Below are 24,294 nucleotides of genomic sequence, written 5' to 3'. Positions count from 1 at the left end.
CCTTCCTTAATACGAATCAGATTGTAGGCCCCCCTAAGATCAAGTTTGGAGAACCACCTAGCACCCGCAATCTGATTAAACAGGTCAGGAATGAGAGGAAGAGGGTATGGGTCTCGGATGGTTATCCGGTTTAATTTGCGAAAATCTAGGCAAGGACGCAGGCCCCCATCTTTCTTTTTAACGAAGAAAAACCCTGCCTCCACGGGTGAAGAAGAGGGTCTGATGTGTCCCTTAGCCAAGCTCTCGGAGATATAATCTTTCATGGCTTGTCTCTCCGGACCCGAAAGATTATATAACCTGGTCTTGGGTAATTTTGCACCGGGAATAAGGTTAACCGGGCAATCATAAGGACGGTGAGGTGGTAACTTCTGACAACCCTTTTCAGAAAAAACGTCCTCAAAGTCTGAAACAAATGTAGGTAGGGTAGCTATGGAGGCGACTAAGCAATTGCTATTTAAGCAATTTTCTCTGCAATGCTCACTCCACTCCAATATCTCCCTGGCCTGCCAATCCACCACTGGATTGTGCGCTACCAACCAGGGAAGACCCAACACCACCAGAGTGGGAAGCCCCTCCAGAACATAACATGAAAGCAACTCGTTATGGTGGTCCCCTACCCGAAGGTGTAAGTTATGGACAATGTGAGTGAGGTTTCTCTGAGACAGAGGAGCAGAATCAATAGCGAATATGGGAATAGGTCTCTGTAGCGTACAGAGAGACAAACCCATAGTGTGGGCAAAATGGGCATCTATCAAATTTACTCCTGCTCCACTGTCTAGAAAAAAAGAAATAGTCTCCATCTTAACGCCAAAAACAACAACCGCTGGCCACACAAATTGCGATGTTCGTATGGAGGAAACGTATACCCCCCGGCTGACATACTCCACACAGCCTGGGGTTAGTAGTTTTCCGACGGTCTTTTGTTTTTGAGGAAGGAAGGACAGACATTAATAAAATGACCCCTCTCCCCACAGAAAAAGCAAACCCCACGCCTACGGCGGGCCTCAGGAGGATGGACCTGACGAGTAGTTCCTCCTAGCTGCATAGGCTCGTCTAAGTCCGTACAGACTAACTGCTGCTTGGGTGGGGTTACCAATTGCTCCATTTTTTTCAATCTGTCCCTAAGACGTCTATCTATTCTGATAGCAAGGGACATAACCGCATCAAGGGAAAAGGGAGTCCCATACAGCGCAAGCGCATCCTTAATCCTTTCGGATAACCCAGAGCAGAACTGACTCCTGAGAGCCGGGTCGTTCCACTGGGTATCCGTAGCCCACCTACGGAACTCTGAGCAATACTCCTCTACTGGCCGCTCTCCCTGTAGGAGTCTCCGTAATTTTGATTCAGCCAGTGCGACTCGGTCAGGGTCGTCATATATGAGACCCAAGGCCCCAAAAAATTCATCCACTGACCGGAGAGCCTGGGAATCAGCGGGTAAAGAGAACGCCCAGGATTGCGGGTCCCCCTGCAGCAGGGAAATAACAACCCCCACCCGCTGTTCTTCATTACCAGAGGAGTAAGGGCGCAACTTAAAATATAATTTACAGGCCTCACGGAACGTCACAAATTTGTCCCTTCCCCCAGAAAATCTGTCAGGAAGAGCAACCTTGGGTTCCGCAACAACCTGGTTACCTGTAGCAACCGCTGGGCTTGCGGTCTGTTGTAATTGCTGCTGTTGCTGGCGGACCGACGCCTTCAATCCTGCCACCTCTAAAGACAGGCCTTGAAGTTGCTTTGACAAAGCAGCAATTTTTTTTTACCTACACAAAATAAGGGCCAGATATAATGTAATGACCGGCGTCACGAAAAGGGAGGGAAATGGGAAGGCCCTGTCCAAGGGAGAGGGAAAGGTGGTGACCCCTGACTCACCTTGCGGCTGGCACCTGACTGCCCTGACGTCCCTAGACGGGTTCCTCACCCGTATGCCGATCACGTGCCTAAACCCTGGCTTTCCCTAAGATGAGCCCTATGTAGTGAACGGGGCGGTGGGATCACTAGTCCGCACCACTGACACTAAGAGGAAAACACCAAGGAGAGGACAGACAATACAGACAAACATATAATCCCAGGTGGGCGACAACAGCAGACCACGAAGGCCCAACAGGGATCCGGAGGATAACAATCTGGAACAACAACCAGGGAACACAGTTACACAGCTCCAGTGGGTCAGTATAGAAGTCCAGGCAGGAAGCTGTATATCTGGCAACCAGAGAAGGTGGGAGAGGGGAATATAAGGAGGTTGGCAGTGCTGGACAAGAAACAGCTGAGGAGAAGGAGCTACGGATCCCTGAGTGAGCCAAAAAGGGTTGCAAGGCAAACCCAGAAAGCTACCATAAAGAAACAGCACAATCTTTCTACATAGAGCGCGCAGCCACCTGCTGCGACTTCCTGACCCCGGGTATAACGGAGTCAGGCGTGGCTTTTGACACCCTCGTGACAGGTATGGCTGAAGCGCTGTGGCTTTGCTATTATACTTCGTCAGGCAATGCTGTTGCGGTGGTGAGGCTGGTGTAGCTGGGGTATTCTGACCCGGCTACTGCACGTGGTGCGTGCTGTAAGGACACAGGGAGCAGTGCTCCCTGTGTCCTTACAGCACGCACCACGTGCAGTAGCCGGGTCAGAATACCCCAGCTACACCAGCCTCACCACCGCAACAGCATTGCCTGACGAAGTATAATAGCAAGGCCACAGCGCTTCAGCCATACCTAATTCATCTCTGGCAAAGCATTGTACTACATTGTCAGTAAAAGTGACCGGGGAGCATTAAACGAACAACAAACATCCAGCTGCACCTGCAGCTGCAGCACACCAGACTTGATAAAGGGGTCATGCGCACCCCAAAACGCGTTGTCTCTCAATAAACCCGTACTTGTCTAATCCGGTTGGGATTTGCGCCTCACGTCCACCAGCTCGCCAGACCACAAAGGTCGTGACGGGCACTGTCAGTATTTCTAGCAATTAACTAAGTGGCGACTTGGCCCTCGCCCTTGGTTCTTTTGGACACGGCAGCTCCAACCTGATACCTAGCTAATCCAGCGGACCTTCATCACGGTTGCACCCAATCGGTGCAACCCAAACAGGTGAGCAGCACATATTCACCTTAAATTGAAGAACGCTGTTTCATCTTTACCTATTTACCCTATGAGCTCCTTTCTCATCCTGTGGCCACATATTTGCTAATAGAGAACATGGCATGTGCCGCTCTCAGCGCCTACCATGTTCTCTTCACTAGCACAGTGGAGAAGAAGGGAGTCCCTCCCTCTCCACTGTGACACGGCTTCTGCTGCCACCAATGGGGAGATAGCAGGGAGAAGAAGGGGAGCAGCTGTGGCCACTGCACCACCAATGAATGTAATTAATTCAGGTATAGGAGGCAGCGGTATCACATACCTGGCCTCAATAACAGGGCATTCGATCCGCCGAACCACGGAAATTAACCCCTCAGTTGCGGCACCTGAGGGGTTAATTGCAGCGGATCGCATGCCCTGTTATTGAGGCCGGGTATGTGATACCGCCGCCGACACCCGCTGCCTCCTATACTTGAATGAATGTGTTAATTACATTCATTGGTGGTGCAGTGCGGACCCCCTAGTATTATAAATTCTAACCATTGGTGGTGCAGTGCCCCCCCAAGTATTAGTATCATTGGTGGCAGTGGCCCCAGGATGGCAGCTTCTGATCGGAGCCCCAGCAGTGTAATCCTGGGGCTCCGATCTGTTACCATGGCAGCCAGGACGCTACTGAAGCTCTGGCTGCCATGGTACGCTCCCTGCTGCTGTGTCTACTATGCACAGGGCAGCAGAGAGAGTGTGAAGTTCTATTCACCCTAATACAGCTCTATTAGGGTGAATAGGACAAGGGTTCTAGCCCATAAGGGGGCTAATAGTTAAAGGGGTTATCCGAGTTATTTTTTTGTTCTTTCTATGTTCCTAACTAGGCAAATATAACAGCTTTTCAATTAACTCACTTTATCTCAGATTTCACTGAGGGTCACATGACCTGTGATGTCAGCTTCTCTCCCTGCTCTGATAAAGGTCATTTACAAGCCTGTAAACGAAACGTCACTGTGCTGGCCACGCCCCCCTTTACTGCCGTCTACTTTCTGCTAGGATTCTTAACCCCTTCAGCTGCACAGCTCTGCAGGCAGTGAGGAGACAATTCTGGGCACTGGAGTTGACATACTAGAGAGAGGTAGGGGGAAGATCCTGTGTGTATTAGCAGTGTCATTATACAGGTGGGACATGTAGTTCTACACTTACAAGTTGCTGTTGATTCTCCCAGCATTTAGGGCAGCTCTTGTATCCACTCCCTTAGCAGTGTCATTATACAGCTGGGACTTGTAGTCCTACACATACAGCATGCTGCAGAGTCTCCCAGCAGGCAGACATGTCACTCAGGACAGCTCTTGTATCCACTCCCTTAGCAGTGTCATTATACAGCTGGGACTTGTAGTCCTACACATACAACATGCTGCAGAGTCTCCCTGCATGCAGACATGTCACTCAGGGCAGCTCTTGTATCTACTCCCTTAGCAGAGCAAGGGGAGGGGCAGAGATTGTTTTTATTGCATGTAAACAAAGGGCCAAAAAAGAACCAGGAAAATGAGGAAATATATATATATTTTTTTGCATAAAACTTGCTTAGCTCAGTTATATATCAGATTTTCAGTGCTATATTATTTTTTTTCATAACTCGGACAACCCCTTTAATAATAAAAAAGCCACAATTCTAAAAGTTTTAATCGCTACCTTTTCCAATTTTACATATAAAATTTACAAACAATAAAAAATAAACATATTACATATCGCCATGCCCGAATAAGTGTGAACTATTAAAATATTAAAAAATATTTCCTATGCGGTGAACGCCGTAACAGAAAAATAAATCACAACCGCTCGATGTATAGCTTGTGGCTCCTGGTAGTCATAAGTTTTTTTCTGGCTCTTTATGTCCGTAAGGTTGACCAGCCCTGCATTATGCCATGACCACGATACTATTATTCTAATATGCCTCCCATGTCATTTCCCTATCTACCTGAACCTTGATGCTTCTGTAATTATGTTTGTTTATGCTGTCTCCTTGAAAACCTGACGTTATGCTTTATGACGTCAGATCTGGCGGGCTATTTAAATCTCCGCTATTCTCTGTACCTTTACCTATTTGAAGTGAGTCAAAACGCGTCATTCTTCTGATGTGGCAATAAATATACAAGAAGTGCATTTAATCTGCGAGTGCCGGTCCTTTTCTTCTTCTACTTGTGAGCGGGACGCCAACCCCGGGCACGTGAACCGCACCACTGACAGCGCAGTGCCGACTGTGTTACAGTGCAACCATTTATACGGACATCTGAATGGAGCCTAAGAGGGAATTCTGGGACTAAGACATTGATGGCTTATTCTTAGCATAGGCCATCAATGTTTGATACTGTATGTGACACTCAGGCTCCCCAAGACTCCACTCAATATAAGAACAACAAGTCCACTGCACTAGAATACGTCTGAGCTGCAGGGCCAGATACAGTTTTATGCATGTATAATATGATCTCATTATAGATGGGATTTCGAGGTCAGACCCCACCAAGTAAGCACTGATGGTCTATCAAAAGCATATGCCTATCATTGTTTTCATCCCATAAAATCCTTTTTAATGACTGTAACGATCAGTGGATACGGAACCACTGTGTAAACCACCTGGGTTGACTTTGGGCTAAACCTAAGCATGTTGTTCTGGCTGTCCCCTAATATTCACCCTTTGACTCCCTATACAAGGATCTGGCCTTTGCTGCAGGGGAGCCACCAGGCCACTACCTCCTGGAGTAGTCCCAGTGTGTTTGACATCTGACCCACGGGGGTCAGAGACAACGATACGAATCACCAAAGGTTCAGGCAAAATTCATAGTCAGTAACAGAGAGTCTAGCCGCCTGGCCCACTGCAGGCAGAGAAAGGGCAGTGTGAATTGGGTGATACACTAACCGCCTGAGGCAGCGGGACAGCAGGGGGCCTGGCCTAACAATAAGGATGAGCGAACACCTGGAAGTTCAAAATGCCTGTAAAATAGACATAGTAAGGGCTAGAGGGCTACAAAAGGAAGCAAAATGGAGGTAAGAGCAGGACAATTGCCCTGCAAACAAATGTGGATAGGGAAATTACTTAAAATAACATAGAATATAAAAAAATATAAAAAAATAATCTTGAACTAGGAGGCGGAGGTCAAAGTGGAGTAGGAGGTTGAGAAGGTGGTGAAAGTGGCGGAGAAGGAGGTAGCCAACACTTTTTTTTTTTTTTTTATACATTTGGGAAGACCCCAAAACATTGGGAAATAGAAAAGAGAATGCAAAGAGAAAGTGCACCGGAGTATAACAATGGCTGGGTGAGGCCGGTATACTTGTCTACTCAGCACAAGGTACGAACAAGTCATGTGGGAGCCATACCTGGTTCATTTTAATGAACGTGAGCTTGTCCACACTGGCTGTAGACAGGCGGCTGCGCTTGTCTGTGATCACCCCCCCTGCCGTGCTAAACACACGTTCGGACAATACACTGGCCGCAGGGCAGGCCAGCATCTCCATGGTGTAAAGGGCAAGCTCAGGCCATGTGCCCAATTTGGGGAACCAGAAGTTGAATGGGGCAGACCCATAAGTCAGTACGTGTAGGCATGTGCACACGTACTGTTCCACCATGTTGCTGAAATGCTGCCTCCTGCTAAGACGTTCCATATCAGCTAGTGGTGCCGGTTGTTGTGGCATGCTGACAAAGCTTTTCCACATTTTGGCCATGCTAACCCTCCCTTATGAGGTGCTGGCGGTGCCCCAGCTGCGTTGGGGACTTCTTCCTCCTCCTCTGCCTTCGCCATGTGCTTCCACTGTGCCCCCGCTGTCAGGTGGGAATGCCATCTACCAGCGTGCTCTTGTACTCGCGCACCTTCCTATCACGCTCCAGTGACAGAATTAAGGATGGCACGTTGTCCTAGTAGGGGGATCCAGCAGTGTGGCCATCCAGTAATCAGCACTGGTTAGAATGTGGGCAACTCGGCAGTCGTTGGGCAGGCACTGCAGCATGTAGTCGCTCATGTATGCCAGGCTGCCTAGAGGCAACGACAAGCTGTCCTCTGTGGGAGGTGTATCGTCTGTGTCCTCTGTATCCCCCCAGCCACGCTCCAGTGATGATCATGAGCTGCTTTGGGTTTCACCCTACTGTGAACACGGTTCCTCCTCCTCATCATCCTCCACATCCTCCAGAACTGTGTCCTGGCTGGAAAGTTGTGTACCTGGCCTCTGTTGGTGCAGGAAGCCACCCTCTGAGCCACTTGTGAATGACTGGCCTGAAACCCTTGTAAATGATCCCTCTTTCTCCTCCTCCTGTGCCACATCCTCTTCCATCATCGCCCAAAGTGTTTTTTCAAGGAGACATAGAAGTGGGATAGTAACGCTGGGGACAGTGTCATCGGCACTGGCCATCTTGGAGGAGTACTCGAAACAGCGCCACACGGCACACACGTCCCGCATGGAGGCCCACTCGTTGGTGGTGAAGTGGTGCTGTTCTCCAGAGCAACTGACCTGTGCATGCTGCAGATGAAACTCCACAGTCTCTCCAGCATGTGCAAAGTGGATTTTCACCTTGTGGGTACATCGCATATGAGGCGGTGAGCTGGAAGGCCGAAGTTACGCTGCAGAGCAGACAGGCGAGCAGCAGCAGGGTGAGAACGCTGAAAGCGTGCAGAGACGGCCCGCACTTTCTGCAGCAGCTCTGACATATCGGGGTAATTTTTCAGGAACCTCTGCGCCACCAAATACAGCACATGCGCCAGGCAAGGGATGTGCGTCAAACCGGTTAGGCCTAGAGCTGCTATGAGATTTTGCCCGTTATCACACACCACCAGGCTGGGCTTGAGGCTCAGAGACACCAACCCCTCATCGGTCTGTTGTTTTTCCCCCAAACTATGGATTTCAAAACTGCCTGCTGTCGTTTCCCCCTGGCTATGCTGAAGTTGGTGTTGAAGGTGTTACGCTGACCGGATGAGGAGGTGGTAGAGGAGGAAATGGAGTAGGAGGAATAGCAACAGGAGGCAAAGAGAAACGCCCTGCAATCCTCGGTGGCGGAAAGACATGCGCCAAACTGCTATCCACCTCAGGCCCAGCCGCCACTGCATTTACCCAGTGTGCAGTTAGGGAGATATAACGTCCCTATCCGTGCTTACTGGTCCACGTATCAGTGGTTATGTGGACCTTGCCACAGATGGCATTGCGCAGTGCACACCTAATTTTGTCCGCCACTTGGTTGTGCAGTGCATGGATGGCTCGCCTGGTAAAGTAGTGGCAGCTGGGAACCACGTACTGTGGGACAGCCACCGCCATAAGGTTTTTAAAAGTCTCCGTCTCCACCAGATGGAATGACAGCATTTCAAAGGCCAGCATTCAGGGCCAGCGATCATGGTTGGGTAGGGGGGTACTTCCTCTTTCTCTCCAGTGTTTGGGAGATGGACAGCTGAACGCTTCCATGGAACAGTGTGGACATGCTGGGTGACGGTGGTGGAGGTGGTGGTGTTGCTGCTACATCCTCTGCTTGCTGGGTGGCAGGTGCCACTGTCACTCCAGAGGGGGAGGAAGAGGCCGAGACTGCAGAAGAAGAGGAAGCAGGAGGAGCCTGAGATATTTTATGGTTTTTGAGGTGTTTACTCCACTGCAGCTTGTGCTTTGCATTTACACTGCGTGCAGAATTATTAGGCAAATGAGTATTTTGACCACATCATCCTCTTTATGCATGTTGTCTTACTCCAAGCTGTATAGGCTCGAAAGCCTACTACCAATTAAGCATATTAGGTGATGTGCATCTCTGTAATGAGAAGGGGTGTGGTCTAATGACATCAACACCCTATATTAGGTGTGCATAATTATTAGGCAACTTCCTTTCCTTTGGCAAAATGGGTCAAAAGAAGGACTTGACAGGCTCAGAAAAGTCAAAAATAGTGAGATATCTTGCAGAGGGATGCAGCACTCTTAAAATTGCAAAGCTTCTGAAGCGTGATCATCGAACAATCAAGTGTTTCATTCAAAATAGTCAACAGGGTCGCAAGAAGCGTGTGGAAAAACCAAGGCGCAAAATAACTGCCCATGAACTGAGAAAAGTCAAGCGTGCAGCTGCCAAGATCCCACTTGCCACCAGTTTGGCCATATTTCAGAGCTGCAACATCACTGGAGTGCCCAAAAGCACAAGGTGTGCAATACTCAGAGACATGGCCAAGGTAAGAAAGGCTGAAAGACGACCACCACTGAACAAGACACACAAGCTGAAACGTCAAGACTGGGCCAAGAAATATCTCAAGACTGATTTTTCTAAGGTTTTATGGACTGATGAAATGAGAGTGAGTCTTGATGGGCCAGATGGATGGGCCCGTGGCTGGATTGGTATAGGGCAGAGAGCTCCAGTCCGACTCAGACGCCAGCAAGGTGGAGGTGGAGTACTGGTTTGGGCTGGTATCATCAAAGATGAGCTTGTGGGGCCTTTTCGGGTTGAGGATGGAGTCAAGCTCAACTCCCAGTCCTACTGCCAGTTTCTGGAAGACACCTTCTTCAAGCAGTGGTACAGGAAGAAGTCTGCATCCTTCAAGAAAAACATGATTTTAATGCGGCACAATGCTCCATCACACGCGTCCAAGTACTCCACAGCGTGGCTGGCAAGAAAGGGTATAAAAGAAGAAAATCTAATGACATGGCCTTCTTGTTCACCTGATCTGAACCCCATTGAGAACCTGTGGTCCATCATCAAATGTGAGATTTACAAGGAGGGAAAACAGTACACCTCTCTGAACAGTGTCTGGGAGGCTGTGGTTGCTGCTGCACGCAATGTTGATGGTGAACAGATCAAAACACTGACAGAATCCATGGATGGCAGGCTTTTGAGTGTCCTTGCAAAGAAAGGTGGCTATATTGGTCACTGATTTGTTTTTGTTTTGTTTTTGAATGTCAGAAATGTATATTTGTGAATGTTGAGATGTTATATTGGTTTCACTGGTAAAAATAAATAATTGAAATGGGTATATATTTGATTTTTGTTAAGTTGCCTAATAATTATGCACAGTAATAGTCACCTGCACACACAGATATCCCCCTAAAATAGCTAAAACTAAAAACAAACTAAAAACTACTTCCAAAAATATTCAGCTTTGATATTAATGAGTTTTTTGGGTTCATTGAGAACATGGTTGCTGTTCAATAATAAAATTAATCCTCAAAAATACAACTTGCCTAATAATTCTGCACTCCCTGTAGATGCCTGGTCATGCAAGTGGTGCTCAGGCTCTGATTGCACAGCGTGCAAACCACTCGCCTCTTGTCGTCAGCACATTGTCTGAAGAACTGCCACGCCAGGGAACTCCTTGGAGCTGGCTTTGGTGTGCTCAGTCCCTGGGTGTACTGGCTAGGGGACGGCCACTCTGCTTTTGCACCCTGCTTCCTCTTTTGCTGTGCGGCTGGCGCTGTGTGACCACCACCTCTTCCTCCGAACTGCACACGTTACTCGCATGACCTTAATTCCATGTGAGGTCTAGGACCTCATCATCCTCCACATCATCTTCCACCCACTCTTCACCCATGCCCTCTTTGCCGGTCTGCACACTGCAGAAAGCCGCAGCAGTTGGCACCTGTGTTTCGTCATCATCAGAGACGTGCTGCGGTGGTCCTCCCATGTCCACATCCTGAAACATAAGTGGTTGGGCATCGGTGCACTCAATCTCTTCCACTTCTGGGGCAGGTCTAGGTGGATGGCCCACGGAAACCCTGCCAGCAGAGTCATCAAAAAGCATAAGAGACTGCTGCATGACTTGGGGTCCAGACTGCTTGGCTGATTTGCAAGGGGGTCAGGTGAAAGACAGATGCACATGGGCTGCAGGTGCCAACTCTGCACTTTCAGCAGGGGACCGGGTGGGAGACAATGTGAAGGAACTGGAGGCACTGTCAGCCACCCAATCTACTACAGCCTCTACTTGTTCTGGCCTCGCCATTCGTACACCGGTATTCGGGCCTACAAAATAACGCTGAAGTTTTGTCGTCTACGTGCACCTGAGGAAGGTGTATCATTTGGGCTTGTAGCTGGCACAGATCGACCACGTCCTCTCCCTGCAACAGGAGTTCCACCAACACCAGCAGCACCACGACCAGGGCCATGTCCCTTATTTGATGCTCTACTCATTCTTTAAGGTCAGCCACCAAACTAACAGACGGATTAACTATATTAATTCCCCTGTCACATATGCAATACAGGTGTACCTCACACAAAAATTGGGTATATTTCACCCACCAAATTAACAGACAAATTAACTATATCAATTTCACTGTCACATATGCAATACAGGTGTACCTCAGACAAAAAATGGGTATATGTCACCCACCGAACTAACAGACGGATTAACTGTATTCATTTCCCTGTCATATATGCAGTGCGGGTGTACCTCACACAAAAAATTGGAATATGTCACCCACCGAACTAACAGACAGATTAACTATTATATTTTTGTTACAGGGATACAAAGATGATGGATTGCACCCACAAAAAAATCACTATAGGTCACCCACAGAATTAACAGCCAGATTAATTATTATATTTCTGTGTCAGGGGTGCAAGGATAGTGCATTGCACCCACAAGAGATCACTATAGGTCACCCACAGAATTAACAGCCAGATTTAGTATTATATTTCTGTGTCAGGGGTGCAAAGCTCGTGTATTGCACCCACAAAAAATCTTTATACTGTAGGTCACCCACAAAACAAATAGCCAGATTCCTAACTCTCTCTCTCTCAATTCAACTGCCTGCTTCCTGTCCCTGCAATACTCAGAGCTGATAGGTGGTGCTACATGTGATCCAGCTTTTATAGAAGCTGGGTCACATGAAGCACTGGCCAATCACAGCCACCCCCAGAGGAAGGTTTCAAATCGAAACGCGCGTCGGGGTGTGCAGTCTTCCTGTGGACTTACCATCACTTTATATACGGTATGTGACCTCATTCCTGTTCATCTACTTACCTGTTAAACTTCTGCGGTTGTCTTGTGTTTTTGTGACCAAACACTCACCAAGTGTTTTTTCTTATAAATTGTTATGTGATTTGCACATGCACTTTATTTACCCGCTCAGACTACTTGAATAGGTATATGCATATATATGTGTTCAGGGACCCACATTGAAGGGTTATTTCTCCTCTCCTTTGCTTAGATATAGGCTTGCACTTGCACTTTATATTTGACGAGATTATATATACTCCCATCAATAGTGGGTATCCCTTCAACATATATCTTATATGGTAACCTTGCCTTATTTAGATACATCCCTACCCGGGTCACTTCTGTCTTTTTACTATTTTTTGTACTCTACCAGCTCTCCCAGGATTGTGCTGCACTTTCGTGCATTTGTCTGTTATCTCCATGTATGCTTTTAATCATGTACCCAATAAAATAATATTTTTATAGTTCATCAGCTTTCAGTGCCCTTTTGTAGGTTTTCTATCAGTTTCTGAGTTAAGCTCTTTTTGAGGGGCCTTTACTGCGGCTTCACGCCATTCTCTTTGTGTAATCTATTTCTGTACTACACAGCCATGCCATTAGTAGGTATGGCTGTGATGGCTTCTAAGTGCCTACAGCTTAAAAGCTTGTTTATTGGCTGCCCTGCAGCCATTCAACAAGCTTTATTAAATGCCCGAACACCGAACCCGAACTTTTACAGCAAAGTTCGGGTTCGGGTCCGGGTACCCGAACTCACAAAGTTCGATACGGACCCGAACTTTACAGTTCGGGTTCACTCAACACTACCTACCAACATGAGAATGGCTGCAAGCTGTAATGTTTGTAAGTGGGATGCAGACTACAAACTATTGGAACACAGTCTTTACTCTGCTGGCAAAAAATATACAGGTGAAACTCGAAAAATTTGAATATCATGCAAAAGTTCATTTATTTCAGTAATGCAACTTAAAATTTTGAATATTGTGAAAAGGTTCAATATTCTAGGCTCGAAGTGTCACACTCTAGTCAGCTAATTAATCCATACCCCCTGAGTAAAGGGTACCTGAGACTGTGACTTTGGGGTTTCATAAGCTGTAAGCCATAATCATCCAAATTATAACAAATAAAGGCTTGAAATATCTCGCTTTGCATGTAATGAGTCTATCTCATATGTTAGTTTCACATTTTAAGTTGCATTACTGAAATAAATGAACTTTGCACAATATTCTAATTTTTCGAGTTTCACCTGTATGAGAAAAGGAAGATGTTTTATTGTCCTGGCTACTCTGCTTTGCTTTCCTGCAGTCAAAAAGACTTCACTAGATGATCCATATAAACATAAAATACTACACAAATAATGTCCTTTAACAGCTGAATCTTTAGTACAGTAATTCATTCTATAATCATTTTAATATGTACAGCATTGTTTGTATACAGTGCTGCTTACAACTTATACTATGGCACTACATATCTATAGACGGCACCTATCACAAAGCATGCTTGTTATATAGAAGGACAATGCTACTCCTTGTCTCCTATTACATTGTTTTGATTTGTTAGTTATTTCATTCGCTTGCTCTAAGCCGCCTCAACAGTCTCAGATTGCTAAACAGAACCAAACGCAGGATGTTTGCTCTTTGATTCTTGGCACAGGTCAGGAAAAAGGAAACATGAGCAACTTTCATTAAATTCGTTGCTACCCTTCTAAATTACCATGCACCTGTGTGATAACGATCATCGCAGTTTATTACAATTTGGAAAAAATATATATTCTTGTGCCAAAACCAGGACATGCTGCAAAAGAAAAAATAAATACTGCAAGAATGGCAATGAAACTATGTTCTATATAGTCGCAGACATCTGTAGAACTGTAAGTAAGAATACTACATTCCAACTCAGCAGAGTATCATCATATCAGGAAAATCCTCCTTGAAATACAATGCTTTATTTCATGGCAGCAAAGGAAAGAAAATTACTCTAGAATTCTGCAAGAATTCAGCATCAGGCCTGTAATCACTCCTAAAATAAATACGGTGTGGGGTTTGATTACATGGTAGACGTTTTTCAGAGTTTGCATTAGGTTGCAGTTGGTCTCTATGTAAAATATTGATGGTTATCTGTAAATGTATTTTGTAGACAGACAGGATATTAAAGGAATATTATAACTAAAAATAAATATTTTTTCAGTGGGATAGGAGTAGATAAAATGTTCTTACACATACGGAATACAGTATATATTTGGTCTCTAATGTTAATCTTGATGATCATTTAGATATTATATATTTGCCCCACTTGCTTATACACTTGAATGGGTCCATACATGAGAATAAACGGTTGAATTTTCATACAGCAAAAATTTGTCAAAAAGTTTCATTATTGATATTTTAGTTATTTTATGATTTGTTTATTTTCTAATTTCATTTTTTTAAATATAGGGGTAACTATTGCCATAGCAATCAATAGCAACGATAATTAGAATAATAAAGATATAATAAAATAGTGTCCTCTGTCTGTGAAGGAACAGTTGATATTATCCAACATGTCATCCTTTGCATTTTTACATGCATTATCATAAGTTCACCTGGGAAATAAAGGATAGAACAAAGTCTTTTGAGAATACTGACATTATAGCCGAGTTAAGATTAAAGGCGCAAATTTCACCGATTTTAAAACACCTTGATAAAAACCATCAAAGGGGTTGTGCAGTGTCTGATACTGATGACCTATCCTCAGGATAGATCATCAATATCAGATCAGTGAGGGTCTAACTCCCAGCATCTCCACTGATCAGCTGTTTGGAGAGGCCGTGGCACTAATGCGATCACTGTGTCATCTTCGGTGTTTAGCTGCAGACCGTCTAGTCTGAAATGGCGGTACATAGTAATTACAGCTGGTAAAGAGGATGAGCGCCACAGCAGCTGATTGGTGGTAGTGCCAGGAGTTGGACCCCCACCGATCTGATTGAGGATAGGTAGTCAGTATGTGACATTGCACAACCCCTTTACGCATATAGAAGCACAGCATTTCGTTGGTAGTTTAAAAAGTAGCAAGCTCAAGGGCCTAGCTGATGGGGGGCGACTGGCAAGACATGTTGGTTACAGGGGGGGCACTGACAAACCAATCTACTTTGGCAATGGTATTTGCTTACATGAGAAAGCACACACATTTTTACACATATGTGATTTCATGGCAGCATGTATTTATCTATTTTCATAGCATAGGATTGTGGGTGACTCTTAGACTTGAGATATTTTAGAATCTTGACTTGCACTAATAAGACAACAGAACAACAGTCAATTTCAATGCTACATTTACTATCCCCGTGTCATAATAGTCACCATAAAACAGAATATATACATTGTTATAATATCATAGTTGCTCATTTAATGGAAAGCAACACATTTACAATTCATTATTTCATTAACAAGTTATAATGTGTCAAACAAGCAGAAGTCAGATTTAAGACCTAATCCTTTCTTGCTTATAAGCGACAGTTTTCCTTGGCTACAATCACCGCTGTTGTAATGTTATAATGGGATTTCCTGTTTATGAAAGTTGAAACAAGGAAAAAAGGAAGTCTGGAGAGGAGGATTTTATTTTCAAGTTCAGCTAGGAAGACATAATATTTTCCAATCATTCATCCATTATTGAACAGGAAATGAATGAGAAGGCTGGAAAACATGTGTACACATCAAGGTAATATGCTCTGTGTCTAAGTGAGTAATCTATGTCAGCAGTCCAAACAGTCACCAAACAAAAAGTGGATGTCACAGTGGTGGTAGAGGCAGTACCTCTAAATGTGTCCTTAAAGGGATTTTCATGGATTACTATGGTTTTTGATGCATCTACTCATGTAGTTTTTTACTTTATGTACATCTTTCCTATACTTTTGTATTTCAGTTTGGACTTTCCTGACCTGTTTTCACCATGTAAACCAATCACATCCTCCCACCCAGCTAGTTACATAGACACTCCCCTATCACTGCCCCTAACAATGTCCAGCTAGTTTATAGCTCCTCCCACCAGTTAGTTACATAGACACTCCCCTATCACTGCCCCTAACAATGTCCAGCTAGTTTATAGCTCCTCCCACCAGCTAGTTACATAGACACTCCCCTATCACTACCCCTAACAATGTCCAGCTAGTTTATAGCTCCTCCCACCAGCTAGTTACATAGACACTCCCCTATCACTACCCCTAACAATGTCCAGCTAGTTTATAGCTCCTCCCACCAGCTAGTTACATAGACACTCCCCTATCACTACCCCTAACAATGTCCAGCTAGTTTATAGCTCCTCCCACCAGCTAGTTACATAGACACTCCCCTATCACTACCCCTAACAATGTCCAGCTAGTTTATAGCTCCTCCCACCAGCTAGTTACATAGACACTCCCCTATCACTACCCCTAACAATGTCCAGCTAGTTTATAGCTCCTCCCACCCAGCTAGTTACATAGACACTCCCCTATCACTGTCTGTAACAACGTCCAGTTAGTTTATAGCTCCTCCCACCCAGCTAGTTACATAGACACTTCCCTATGAATGTCCTGTATGGACATAACATCACAGGAAATGAGAAAAAGCTGCATGGACATAGTCATGTGACCACAGCCCAGAACGGAAAAAAGGAGCAATAAAGGTAAAAAGAAATACATTGCAAAATTGCAGTTACCTTCATAAATAATTATTTTAAAGGATGTCGATGCAAACAGGAAAACCCTTTTAATCTGACCACATACATTAACTATATCTCAGTGGCGTCGCTACAGGGGGGTAAGGGGGGGCAATTGCTCCCCCCCCAGGTCATTCCTTGCCGCCCCCCCAAATTGGCTTCTCAAGGAGATATATATGTTAAAGGCATCCCTTCTTCTGAAACTTCTGTCTCATTCAGTAGCTATATAACTAAGTGTGGGTTCACACTAGTTATTTTCCTCTGTGATGTCTGTGCGGACTGTGGACTATTTTATTATCAGCCAGTGTTACTGTTATCAACTTAGCACATACAGTTTTCCCTGTGCATTCACTTCACTTGGTTGTACTGTCACATTGCACAACAATGCACACCAGGGCTCCTGAGTCCTGTCCGCTTCCCTTCCTCACTCAGTCAGAGCTCAGACCAAGTGCCAAGAGCCGACTCAGCGAGTCAGCAAGTGAATTGAAGCATCCGCGCATGCGCACCACCTAAGCTCTTCGGTTCACTTGCGTCTCAGCTCAGCAGAGCCGAAGATTCGATTCATGAATCGGTTCATGTGAAAGATCCGAACTTCCCATCTCTAGCCTGCACTACTGAGTGAGTGATTCACAAATCACAACACAGACAACATACACAGACAGACATGACAGATGGGGGTGGCGTTCAGACCCAGCGGAGGAAGAGCGTGCAAGGCGGGCGCAGGCTAGGAGTGCGGCAGCCGCAGAGTTGACATCACCACGTAAAGCTGCGTGCCTGCCTGCCCGCGCGAACGCTTGCTTCTGTTCTGCAGCTCTGCTACTGCGTCTGCTAGTGTCAGTGAGCCTGTCTGTGCCCAGCCCAGGCCCAAGCTTCGGACAGGAGAGGAGGACTGTGTGTGGCAACTTCCCAAGAACTCTGCCTGGCCCTGCCCTGGCCGGCCCCTAGGCAAGCTAAGAAGAAAACAAAGTAAGAATAAAAAGTTTCAAAAAAAGTATGTACCCCCACTACCTCGCCTCATGGCCTGCCTGCTTGCGCCCAGCCCCTCCTCAACCCTGATACCCCTATAACTTAGGGGTATCAGGGTACATTATACAGGGGTAATATAACTAAGGAGTTCTATCCTATCAGAGACGTAATACAGGGGTAATGTAAGCAATATTACCCCTTTATAATGTCTGATAGCCCTCCTCAGTTATATTACACCCAATGTACCCTGATACCCCTTAATTATATTACCCCGGCGGCAGGGGCGTAGCTGCAGGGGAAGCGGCTGCTTTAGTATTTTTCAGTAGTAGGATTAGCTGGTGAAAATTATTAGTGCCCCCCCCCCATTTTTGACCGTGTATCTTCTGTGCCCCCCCTCCTATATATTGATCCTAGAGTCGCCACTGCTATATCTTATATGTTTTGGAGCCTTCCAACTCACACCTGACAGCAGATAGCGGAGAGTAGGATCTGGCCATTCGATTTCCGCATGTCCAATTTTTTTTTAAGTTGCCAGTGAAGGAATCTGACAGCAGCTTCCTCTATTCTCCCTATTGATTACATATGTACACTCAGCAGAGCTGTATTTGGTCTACATTTGTCTAATATGTATAGCCAGTCCTACAGTGGCTTCCACGCTTTCCCACAGGATAGGTTATGTATATTTATTTATTTTATGCACTTATATAGCGTTACTATATTCTGCAGCACTTTACAGGCATTAGCATCAAGCTGTCCCCAATGGGGCTCACAATCTAAGGTCCCTATCAGTATGTCTTTGGAGTGTGGGAGGAAACCAGAGTACCCGGAGGAAACCCACACAAACTCAGGGAGAACATACAAACTCCATGCAGATGTTGTCCTTGGTCGGTTTAGAACCTAGGACCCCAGGGCTGCAAGGCACCAGTGCTAACCACTGAGACATTGTTTGGTCTACTACCACTAGAGGGAGCTTTAGACATTATTGTACACTCTTTTAACTGTATGCAGAAAACTCCCTACCTGTTCCTCCCAGTGGGTTATGCCATGATTAATGTAAAAAATGAAAATCCGATATCATATACAGTCCTGATCAAAAGTTTAAGACCACTTGAAAAATGGCAAAAAATCATATTTAGCATGGCTGGATCTTAACAAGGTTCCAAGTAGAGCTTTAACATGCAACAAGAAGAAATGGGAGTGAGACAAAACATTTTTTGAGCATTCAATTTAATGAAAACGAATAAACTGAAACAGGCTGTTTTTCAGCTGATCAAAAGTTTAGGACCACACCTCCCAAAAAAACCTAAACCCCCCCAAAACAGAAATCCAACTTCCAAACATGAACTCAGTAATGAGTAGCTCCACGGTTATTGTTGATCACTTCAAAAATTTGTTTCGGCATGCTTGATGCAAGCGTTTCCATGAGGTGAGTGGGAACATTTCTCCAAGTGGTGAAGACGGCCGCACGAAGGCCATCTACTGTCTGGAACTGTTGTCCATTTTTGTAAACTTCCCTTGCCATCCATCCCCAAAGGGTCTCAATTGGATTTAGATCAGGGGAACACGCAGGATGGGCCAAAAGAGTGATGTTATTCTCCTGGAAGAAGTCCCTTGTCCTTCGGGCATTGTGTACTGTAGCGTTGTCCTGTTGAAAAACCCAGTCGTTACCACACAGACGAGGGCCCTCAGTCATGATGCAACATCTGGACATAGCCAGCGGCCGTTTGACGCCCCTGCACTTCCTGAAGCTCCATTGTTCCACTGAAGGAAAAAGCGCCCCCTCCACTGTGGCGCGTAGAAAACATCTCAGATGGGATCTGCTTGTCATGCCAGTAACATTGGAAACCATCAGGACCATCAAGGTTAAATTTTTTCTCATCAGAGAATAAAACTTTCTTCCACCTTTGAATGTCTCGTGTTTGGTACTGTCTTGCAAAGTCCAAACAAGCAGTTCTGTGGCTTTCAAGGAGACGAGGTCTTTGAAGACATTTTTTGTCATTGAAGCCCTTCAGTCTCAGATGCCGTCTGATGGTTATGTGGCTGCAGTCAGCACCAGTAAGCGCCTTAATTTGGGTCGAGGATCGTCCAGTGTCTTGACGGACAGCCAATTGGATCCTCCGGCTCAGTGCTGGTGAAATTTTTTTGGGTCTTCCACTTGACTTTTTTGTTCCATAACCCTCAGGATCATTTAAGAAATTCCAAATGACTGTCTTACTGCGTCGCACCTCAGCAGCAATGGCGCGCTATGAGAGATCCTCCTTATGCAATTCAACAACCCGACCACGTTCAAAAAGGGAGAGTTTTTTTGCCTTTGCCATCACAACGTGTGACTACCTGACAGAAAATGACAATGAATACACATCTTTGCACAGATTTGGCCTTTTAAAGGCATGTGGTCCTAAAATTTGGATCAGCTGAAAAACAGCCTGTTTCAGTTTAATCGTTATTTTCAATTAATTGAATGCTCAAAAAATGTTTTGTCTCACTCTCATTTCTTCTTATTGCATGTTGAAGCTCTACTTGGAACCTCGTTAAGATCCAACAATGTAAAATATGATTTTTTTTGCCATTTTTCAAGTGGTCTTAAACTTTTGATCAGGACTGTAGTAACATGACAACCTCTTTCTAACAAAGCGAGAACCTTACATGGATACACAGATCTACCCATGAATTGTTCCAATTGCTCTGCTGGATTTATATCAAGCTGACAACTCAGGGAGCTCATCTTTCAGCTGCAGCTTATGGGTCGTGTCTTTTCTGCTGCAGCTCTCTACTGATCACAGCTCAGAAGGCAGTTTAAGAATGGTTGTGTCCATTTCAGTAGAGTGGACAGAGAAATAAGAAAAAGGGCAAATAGCAGGTGGCGCTATACCGATACAGTTTTACTGAATAACTCAGTGGCTATACTAAATTTTTAATTACATGCAATTACAAATGTACTCAGATCCAGGTGCTGGTTTGAAAACGGGCAAATATTTTTCATGGGACAACCACTTAGAGATATAATAAGAAATTCAGCAGTGAAGGATGTTGAACCTATAAAAATATGTTAAAGGGTGGATATCACTTTAAATTCTTAGTGACAAGGATTCTTTAACCCGGCATTCTGAAATTAACTTTTTTATTTTTCCATCAACACAGCTTTATGGGGTCTTGCTTTTGCAGCACAAGTTGGTGTTTCTATTCAGACAAATGTAGACCAAATACAGCTCTGCTGAGTGTGCATATGTAATCAAAAATGCCCCTGCGTCTTATGGGGTGAATACTAATGAGCGCTTCCATTATGGAAGCGCTCATTAGTACCGGAGGACCGGGAAGCGGTGAAGGCTCTGTACTCACCGCTTCCTGGTCCTTGGCTGTCGACTGTGCAGTGGCTGCGAACAGCATGAGGGCGCTCTGTAACCTCACACTGTGCACACCAGTTCACAGCACAGCCAACAGCAGGAGGAAGAGGATCGCGCTGGAGGAGAGGAGCAGCGGTATCCAGAAGCACGAGAGGTACCGGTAAGTTGTTTATTTATTTTGTGATCTGAGGCTGGGGGCTGCTGAATAATGGCTGGGGGCTGATTATATGACTGGGGTCTGATTATATGTTTGGGGGCTGATTACATATAACGGGGGGTTGATTACATATGTCTGGGGGCTGATTACATATGTCTGAGGGCTGATCACATATGGCTGGTGGCTGATATGAGGCATGGAGGTCTCATCTGAGGACTGATTGGGGTCTTCTTTATATTGGGCACTGATCTGAGGTCTTATTAACATTGGGGATCTGATTGGGGCTGTGAGCTGTCTGATTAATATTGGGGGTCTGATTGCTGGTCTGATCTGAGGTCTAATGAAAAATTTTTTTTCCTTATTGTCCTCCTCTAAAACCGTCTTATGGGCCAGTGAGTGTTATAGGGTGAAAAATACGGTAAGTGAATGGGGGTTGAGCTTCAGTACACCTGCAAAGACACTACACAGTGGATGGAGCCTTCTTCTGCCAGCTCCACCAGCTGTTTCGTTTCGAGAACCAGTGGCTTCAGAAAGCAGCTGATCCGTGGGAGTGCCAGCTGTCGTAACCCCACCGATCTGCTATCGATGACCTACCCTGGATAAGTCCTCAGTATCTAGAATCCAGAGAAGCCAATAGATTCTGGATAATTTGAAAAGACAAGAACTACAAGAATAACATTTTCATAAAAAACACCTGTTACCACTCCTGACATGTCTGTTTTAGTAAATCATTGTATCCCGCATTTAAAAAAAAAAACACATCCTTGAGCATCAATTCTTATAGTTCTATGTTATGTCATTCCTTTGTTATTCCTACCAGTGGTTCAAAAATGAATTACTAACTGGCTGTTACCAGTTGGGGTTGTGTTCCTGCACATTCTAACACTGTCCAATCAGTGCCTCCAGTGTTAGACTGTGCATGGACACAGTTTATGAGCCTGCTAGCACTCAGTTACAGGCTCATAAACTTCTAGTAGGAAAAATAGAGGACTGTCTCAACATACAGTTATAAAAAAAAAGATGCTCCAGAATTGTTATTGGGGAATGCAAGTACTTACTAAACAGACATGTCAGGGAGATTACAGATCCTCTTTAATGGGTACAGTATTACAATATTGGCATAGAGATTATTTTGATGTACATCATTTGGTATTTCATTTTAGCTTTTTCTTCTGCACTGGTATATACATTAGCATTACAGAGTTACACATTTTAAAGGAATAAATCTCAATATCTGACCTATAGTGCTTTTCCCTTATGTGGCCCTACCTCCCTCTAAACTGGCATCTTTTTAATTTTTCATTGCTCTTCTGTAAGCCATGTACCGGGATGGGCTTCCCAGGATACAGCGAAGTCACGAGTGAGGAAAGCAACTACAACACCAGTTTTGCCAAAACCGTATTTTACCTAAACGTGTAATGAACACGAGCACAGATGCTGGTTACACACAAATAAATTTACATACATCCAGCCAGGGGGCTGAGACTCTTGTGCCGTACAGCGCAGTGCCCTACGGCAGATGCTGGAGGTAAGATCGGTAAATTTACCTACTGGCAGGCTCAAATAGATCAGCCACGCCTTACCTGTTATTACCCTAGAATCAGGAACTATTGTCTTGGTGCATGATGCGGGCTAGCCCGCGGTACAGCACAACAGCTTACTATCTTATTACATGCTATAGTATTCCCCCAATAACTGATCAATAAGCATGTGCCTATAGTTATTCTTCTGAGTAAACACCAGCCTGGCTTGAATTAGTTGTAACGATTATCAGCTCTCCGGTGTGAACTGCACCTTTAACTGTGAAGTCCTTGCTATGAGTAGTTAACAATACTTGTGGCTTAACACAAACAGGCCTGGTCTTACCGACCCAGATCTGCTCTGTATAAGCTGGTGACTGTGGTCCGGACAAAGGTTTCTCCAAACAAGCATGCGGTACCGAAGTGTCTGTGGCTTTACTCCTCAGCTCTCACCTGCATTCCTGGCAGCAATTCTCCTTCCTCTGGACACGATCAGCTCCACTTGGCTGCAGCTCTGGTCCCTGAAAGATGCTCACATGCTTGGATGTCGAGGGATTCTCTCCTTACACCGCTCCTGTGTGCTTCTCCCAGACTCACTCTAAGATGGCTGCTGTATCACTTCCTGTCCAGACTTTGGAACTCCACCCCTGAAAGTTTTCAACATCACATGAAAAAAAAAATGCAGTCCTTTCAGCTATGCTTAGGAAACAGCGGCCAAACAGCAGAATGTCAGTCCAAATTATTTAACTTCACTTACACAAATACAATGTTCAGTGTTGCTGTTTCCTCATCTCACACTTCATCCAACATGGCCACTAATCAAATAGTATGTAAACCACAGGTCATTTTGTCACAAAATATCCTCCACATACTCTGGAATGCATTAAATACATAAGGTATGCTGCACGTCATATGATACAATATCCTTTTTTGAGGTTTTGGTCAGAATTTCAAATTAATAAATAAAACTGTTCATTGTGAAAGAATTAGTACTTTAACTCAATATACTAATTAAATGTATAGCATTAAAACTCACCAAACAAGTGAGTCTTGTAATAGTGCTATAAAGAGCCATTAGCACAGATGGATGCTGGAAATGATCCCACTGTCAAACCACACAATGACTCCTGTCTTAGAGGAAATAGTAAATTATAAATCAAAACCCCTTATTTTCCAGATTGCCTAATACACAAGCACCAGAAAGAGGGGAGCAGCTATTTGTACAAATCCCTGCCAGGAACTATCTAATTGAATGTCTAAGGAGCATATTACACAGCATTTTACAAAGTCTGCACTAAAGCCCTCTAGAGATGGTTCAAATGTTGCAATAAAATCATTCAGAAAACCCTTCTCTATAGACTTGCACATTTCTCCAAATGCTTCATGTACTGAAGATTGTTCACTAAGTAACCCAGCATTAGCATTCATTGGCAAGATTTAACCATCAATGCTGCCATACCACATGATAGACCTTCAAAAACCGAGCACAAAGGTCAGCTGTACTTGCTCGTCTTTATACTTTTCACTTACAAATATAAGAAATGTATTATTTGTGCATCACTGGGACGATGATTTATTTACATAGTCAGGGGTGGACTGGCCATAGACCCTACAGGGAGATTTCCCGGTGGGCTGATGCCC

Source organism: Bufo bufo, chromosome 4 (genome assembly GCF_905171765.1).
Source record: "Bufo bufo chromosome 4, aBufBuf1.1, whole genome shotgun sequence".
Classification (NCBI taxonomy): domain Eukaryota; kingdom Metazoa; phylum Chordata; class Amphibia; order Anura; family Bufonidae; genus Bufo; species Bufo bufo.
The sequence above is the reverse complement of the archived record's forward strand: the minus strand, read 5'-3'. Positions refer to the sequence as shown.